The following is a 6,765-nucleotide window of genomic DNA, read 5'->3' as shown; positions in this document are numbered from 1 at the left end:
TTTAAAATCCTTAAAACCTTGGATTCCTGATGTAAGTAATAAAAATAGAATCTAAGCCAAACCGAGTCATATAATCAATTACTCCAACCACATTTTCAATACAATTTCTTTTACTTGAACCAAAACCAATTTCAACCCCATGACAAAAATCTGAATCGTTTCCAACGGCTCAGAAATCATTTTAGTTTTGCTAAATCAAAATTCAAAGAATACTTCAAAACTTTTCTAAACTGCCGAAAATTGAGGTTTATAAATCGAAACCCAAGTTCTTTCAAAGTCACTAAAACTCCTGTAACTGAAATCTTTTAAGTCAAATTAAAAAACATAAACCGTGTTTAAGTCAAATCCAAAAACATAAACTCTTTCCACCCTTTAAACAACTTTAAAACATAATTCTCTTCCAAATGGCTTGCACCAAAAAATAGAATGCTTTCCTTAGAAAACAAAGCCAAGTCATAGTCTTTTTTTAAAAAATTCTTTCAAAACATAATTTTAGCACTTTCATAAATAATTCAAGTAAAGATAATAAAAGTCTTAAATTCACAATTGCAAGTAAAATAGTTAAGGCCTTAAATTCATAATTTCCTAAATAACATCTTCAAATAAAGTCTCAAATTTTACAGAAATTTCGACAGCATCTCCCCTAAAACTCGGACTTTGCCACCCTTTCTGGGTCCCAATCAAACCATTCCACAACCCTCTCTCACAAGTTCAAAACCAAGTTAGTTCAAAATCAAGTTGGTTTCATTTTCAGATATCAAGAGCACCAATTCAAACTCAAACCAATTTCCAACAGATTAACTTGATTTCAAAACTTTTAAGAACCAACTTTAAAGAAGTACTTCAAGAACAGTTTATTTTACAAAATAGAATAATAATCCAGTCAAACAAGCATTCATATTCATCCAAGACAACCAACATTACATAAGACTTATCCAATCACTCAAGGATACATCTTTACCACATAATATCCATATATAATAATTCCAATTTATAGAATATGTTTTTCTGAAAAGGCCCTTACCTCAACAAGCCAAAACCTAAAAACCAAACGCGTCAAGAAAACATTTTCTCTTAGCGCACAATCCGCGGCAGCCGCATCCACAACAATTTTAATCACGACACGTGAGAACTGAACTCAAACCTAAAGCATTAACGTTGCAATGACCTTAGAAACATATCACATAATAGCAACTAAAAGAAATTGGAACAGGGAACAGCCTACTGAACTTACGAATAGCCGAGAAAATGGAACGACGGCGACTCCGTTGATGACGCGACAGCTTGATGTTGCATGCACGACTACTGAACTCAACATGCATGAACCGCCACTCAATCATATGTTACCATCATCTCAGTAACTCTAATAGGCTATGACGGAAGACTGATTTCAAAGGTTTCAAAGACGATAAGGCTTACCCAGGGAAAAAAAAAGACTTCAGTGGCGGTTTCCGACGGCAGTGGTGGCGAGGAGTGATGACGAAGGCGCGGCGGTCTCCCTCCCGTGCGTGCACTCTCCCACTCTCTTCCTTGGATCTCCTTGATGGATGACGGTGACTCTGACTTCATGATGAGGACAACGGCGGTGCGGGTACAGCAGCGGCGGTGCCAGGGTTCACGGACGTGACTGGGTGCAACGGTCGCCAGGCCCGTGACCTGCTCCCTCACTCGTGACCACTCTCTCCTTGCGAATCTGTTCCTGACAGTCACTATGTTCATTTGTGTAGTTTTCACTTGTACCTCTTAGAGGTTGGATGGAGAACTAGGAGTTTATATTATGTATTTCGAGTACTTTTAGGATGTATATTTATACTTATGTATGTAATATTCTCCGGCCGGCCTTGGCTTTGTAGGTTCGGCCTAGAGCTTGATATTATGTATCTTTTGTCACTCCACTCTTGTTATATATATGTGTATTTACTTTTCTTCGTACGCAAGTTTCTGTACGTGAGCGTTGTGCTTTTTTTTTCACGCTTTTGCTTAAACCATCCTTCAAGGCTTCTCGAGTATTAAATTCTTTCAACTATTATTATATATTATGTATATATTTTATTTTATGGCTTAAGCATAAAGCTCTGTGTGGTAGGCTGTCAAATTATGGTATTAGAGAAGTTTATTCATGTAGACACTACAAGAAAATAAGCTTTCTTCCACGCTTTTAAAGCATGCCAAAACGTGCTTAAAAGCGTGCCATAGCTTTTCACCACACTTTTTGAGCTATCGGCACGCTTTGAAAGGGTCACATCCGCGAGCGTGTCGATTGCTCTATCGCCACGCTTTTGTGGATCTATCGGCACGTTTTTTTTGCCACGCTTTCATCTCTTGCCACGCTTAAAAAGGGTGGCCATATCTATTAACCTATAGCTATGCTTTAAAAGTGTACCGAAAAGTGTACATATTGCCACGCTTTTGATGTGTGCCGATTAGGTTGGTTTTCGGTATGCTTTCAAAGCATACAGATAGAGCCCATACAATCACACATCAAAGGCTTGGCTTGCCAGCTAAAATCTTTTGAAAGCATGGCCTATTCCTTTGTCAAATTAAAAAAAAGGAGAAAATTAGAAGGTATAAAGAATTGATTTTTTATTGATTTACATGAATTATTTACATGCTAAAATTATAATTAAAAAATTACAATACGGTAACAAAACTAATAATTGAATTAGGACAAAATAAGTTCATCATTAGAACTTAGGAGATCATTAGAACTATCAAAATTGTCATTCGAACTTATCACCAGTCTTGCTCTTTGATGCAGTCTCTCGTAGGTATGCTACCATTTTATTGGCACCTTTAGATTCACATTCCTACATGAAAGAGATAGATTTGTAAAATAAACCTTTACACTTAACCATGCTCATTTTACTAAGAAAATCAAAAGATAAAACTGAAATGCCAAGATCATGCTACAAATGAAACTTCAATTGCAGCTATGATGATACCTACCTCATCGTCATATCTAGAAAAGAAATTTCTTCCATAAGTTGCCCAGTGTTCCTTCACAATATCAGCCACAGAGATCAGTTTCTCCCCTACCTTCTTGTCTTTGTTGCGGTGCGCAATAATAGAAAGCCAAGCTAAAACAGCTTTGTTAACACAAGATACACAACAATTTTTCTTTTCTTGGAGAACACATAGACGTTACCATTCTAAATGGTCAACATTGTTTTTCAGAATTCTAATAATTTCAAGATATACCAAAGTAATAGCCCAGAAACATTAAACTAAATCAAATTTTATAAACTTACAAAAACATGTGGAATACTTACCAGATGCCATCCTTCTCACGAATGTGGTCAGAGCATGTTCCAAAACTTTCTTCAAGCCGCAAACTGATAACTTCCTAGCATCTATAAGATTCCTAAAAAAATTCCAACCAGTTGGGACCTGAACCCAACCTGAACCCAAGTCATTCTCTGTTATCAAAGAAATATGCTTATAAATATATGTGACTCCATTTAAAATAGTTTTAGAAAATATAAACAATTATACAAAATAAAATAAATTAAAGCTTGCCTCAAAAAAGGGAAGGTTTAATTTCTCTGCAACACAATCTAGAGCACCACTTGTTGGCATTGATCTAGCAAGACCCTAAAATCAAAATGAAGGAAAATGGAAATATTTTCCCTGTAAAAATTTACACCTAACAATAACGAGTGGATACAATTTCTACCTTAACACCATCCTTGAAGTATGGAATTGCTTCTCTTGCATTGGCTGCAATAACTGCTACAGAATCTGAAGGAGTAATAAAGAAACATCTTCCTAAAATCATATTTCTATCACCATCACCTGGAGAAAAATCAATAAAAATGAAATACTTGAAAAACATTAAGTAAACAGATAAAACATTGTCGTGCAAGCATACATCAGTTGCATCTTCTGCAATATGTTGAAAATTATGGTGGACCCATATTACATGAGATAGATCATTTCTCATAAATGTACCATAACAATATTTGCACAACAAATACAATATGAACATTGAATTTTAATAGTTTACTGAGGAAATTAGATGGGGAGAAACAAACAAAAGAAACTCATGAAACTCACATACCATCACTATCAGCTCCAAAATCAGGACCATTTTCAGCATATAAAATGTTGACAAGATCCTTTGCATATCTGTCCAATGAATAATCCATCAAATATATTTATCTCGAGTGAAAAGACAATTTAATAAAGTAAAGAGTTAAACTCATGTTAGATTAGGATCAGGATGACCATGTCCAAAATCTTCCAAAGGGATTCTATTTGCAATTGAATCCTATATTGCATAATTAAAACATGTTATCAACAACTACAAATAAATTACTTTCAACTCATTAAAAAAGGTTTTAAAGGGGCAAAACATACTAGGCTAGCACCAAGTTTATCAACAAAAATAGGTTTGGTATAAGCGCTAGTAACTGCATGCATTCCATCAAATGTAAACCTGAAACATAAAAAAGATGTAATGAATTTCAAGACTGAGACTTTCATAAATTGTGAGCATAATAACTAGCAATATACATCAGCCATGATATGCTCACTTTGTTCAAAACATGATAAATTTTATATATCGAATCTTAAGAACAACCAAGAAAGATTAGACAACCAAAAGAAGATATGCAAGATCCAGGAAGTCAAGCCATAAGAATTGCAAGGAAGAATAGAAAGCTCAACCTCTTAAATTACAAATAAGATTGACTAAACAGAAAAAACTAGAAACTAAAAACCACAGTGCATTAAAAGAATAAATTTTTTTGTCAAATAGGAAATCTCGTATTATTGAGAGCAAGGTATTAGACAGAGAACTTCTTTCATTAATGCCACAGTAAACAAGAATATGTGAAACAACAATTGTAGAAAATTAGAGATGCAAAGCAGAAAAGAAAAAAGAAAAAAAAAGAGACAGAGAAACAACGAGACGAAGAGGCCAAGGGGAGAACCAAATACGAAACAAAATGGGACATGCAATCCCATAATGTTAGCATTAGCAATTCAGATATGAAGAAAATTGTACCTAAAATCTGGCCTTGATATAAGACTTCTTATTAGCTGAAAATTAAATACACTCTGCACAGAAGTAGAATAATAAATAAATAAAATGAAGCTATAGCAGTAAGATCAAGTAACATGAATTGCCCTGTTAGATTCTGATTATATAGACAAATTATTCTCACCTCTAGTAGCTCCAAATAGTCGGAAACAAGGTCTATTACTTCAACACTAGAGCTTCCTTTGAAAACTAATTTACAATATTACTTTTATTAGTGAAGATAGTAAACACCAAATTTTTACCTTATATTGTTTATACTTTTCACGTATAGCATTTAGGGAACTGGCTTTGGTGTTGAGCTGCAAATCTACAAGTGCAAGAACAACAGTTTCAAGCTCTGAGGCTTTGTAGTTTGTCTAGTGCTTGATGGTTAGATTTTTGATGGTATAGAATTTCACAAATGAATTCTCGTTGCAAGTATAGTTTCTAAAAACCAATCAATAATCCTTTCATACAAAAAGTTGTTTGTCACTAGTACAAACCCCTAAAATTTATAAACCGAAGTATTGAACCTCGGGTCGTTCTCCCTAGGAATTACAATAAAGTGTCTTGTTATTGGTTGTGAGTTATTTTGGGGTTTTTGAGATTTTAGACAAGAAATATAAATGGCAAAGGAAATAAACTAACAACTAACAAAGCTCTTGGCAAGATATGAGTACTAGAGGTCATATCCTAGTTATCCTCCTCAATTGTGATAGCAAATTGTCCATTACTCCCACTTAGTTAACCTCTAACCATGGAGGAAAGTCATGTGGATGAATCAATTTGATTCCTCAAGTCCTAATCAACTCCTCAAGGAAAGACTAGCTTTAGAGGCATTCAAATCAATTAGAAACTTCTAATTATCAATCAACAAAGGAATTAGATAACTTAAGAGTCACTAATTACTCTACCTAGGCCAAGAGGAACAAAATCTATACTAAAATCCAACCAAGAATTTTATCAAATACTTAGAAGGCATGAAAGAAAAGTATAGTAAATTGACAACAACAATGAAATCTAACAACAATTATTGTAATAAATTAACAACAACAATTAAAAAAAAATAATTATTATGAATTACCTCTAATTGAATGGAAAAAAAGAAAAGGAACAATAGTAGATCTACAACAAAGTATAAGAACAACATAAAGGAAATTACAACAAAAGAATAGAGGAAGATAAATGTAACAACAAGAAATTGAAAGGTAGAAGTAGAAGAAAGAATGAATGAAAACCTAGATCTAAGATTATTGAACAAAACCTAATCCTAATTCTAGAGAGAAGTGAGAGCTTCTCTCTCTAGAAACTAACTCTAACTACTAAACTAAGCTAAACTAAACTAATGATCAAAAGTATGTAAAAGTATGTTGATTCCCTTTCAATGCTTGGCTTAAATAGTATCAGAAATGAGTTGGATTGAGCCCACAAGGCTTTAGAATTTGCTGGCCACGTATTGCTTTAAGTGGATCATATGGCAACAACGACGTGTGCGCGTATAGTGCACATACGCATCGCCATACGTGTAGTAACTATGGCAAATCTTATATCATTTCGAAGCCCCAGATGTTAGCTTTCCAACATAACTAAAACCGCATCATTTGGACCTCTATAGCTCAAGTTATGGCCGACTAAGTGCGGAGAGGTTGGCTTGACAGCTTTTGCGATTCCTTCATTTCTTCATGAGTTCTCCATTTTTACATGCTTTTCCTTTATTCCCTTTATCCAATATTTGCCTTCTAAAT

General features: G+C 34.3%; 1 pseudogene; it reads right to left on the bottom strand.

Annotated features, from left to right (window-relative positions):
- Positions 1 to 2,720: 2,720 nt before the first annotated feature.
- Positions 2,721 to 6,541, bottom strand: LOC110277082 (phosphoglucomutase, chloroplastic-like; annotated as a pseudogene).
- Between the last annotated feature and the right edge of the window lie 224 nt (positions 6,542 to 6,765).

This window comes from Arachis duranensis, chromosome 10 (genome assembly GCF_000817695.3).
Source record: "Arachis duranensis cultivar V14167 chromosome 10, aradu.V14167.gnm2.J7QH, whole genome shotgun sequence".
NCBI classification, from domain to species: domain Eukaryota; kingdom Viridiplantae; phylum Streptophyta; class Magnoliopsida; order Fabales; family Fabaceae; genus Arachis; species Arachis duranensis.
Note: the sequence above shows the minus strand (reverse complement) of the source record. Positions and strands in the feature narration are given on the sequence as shown.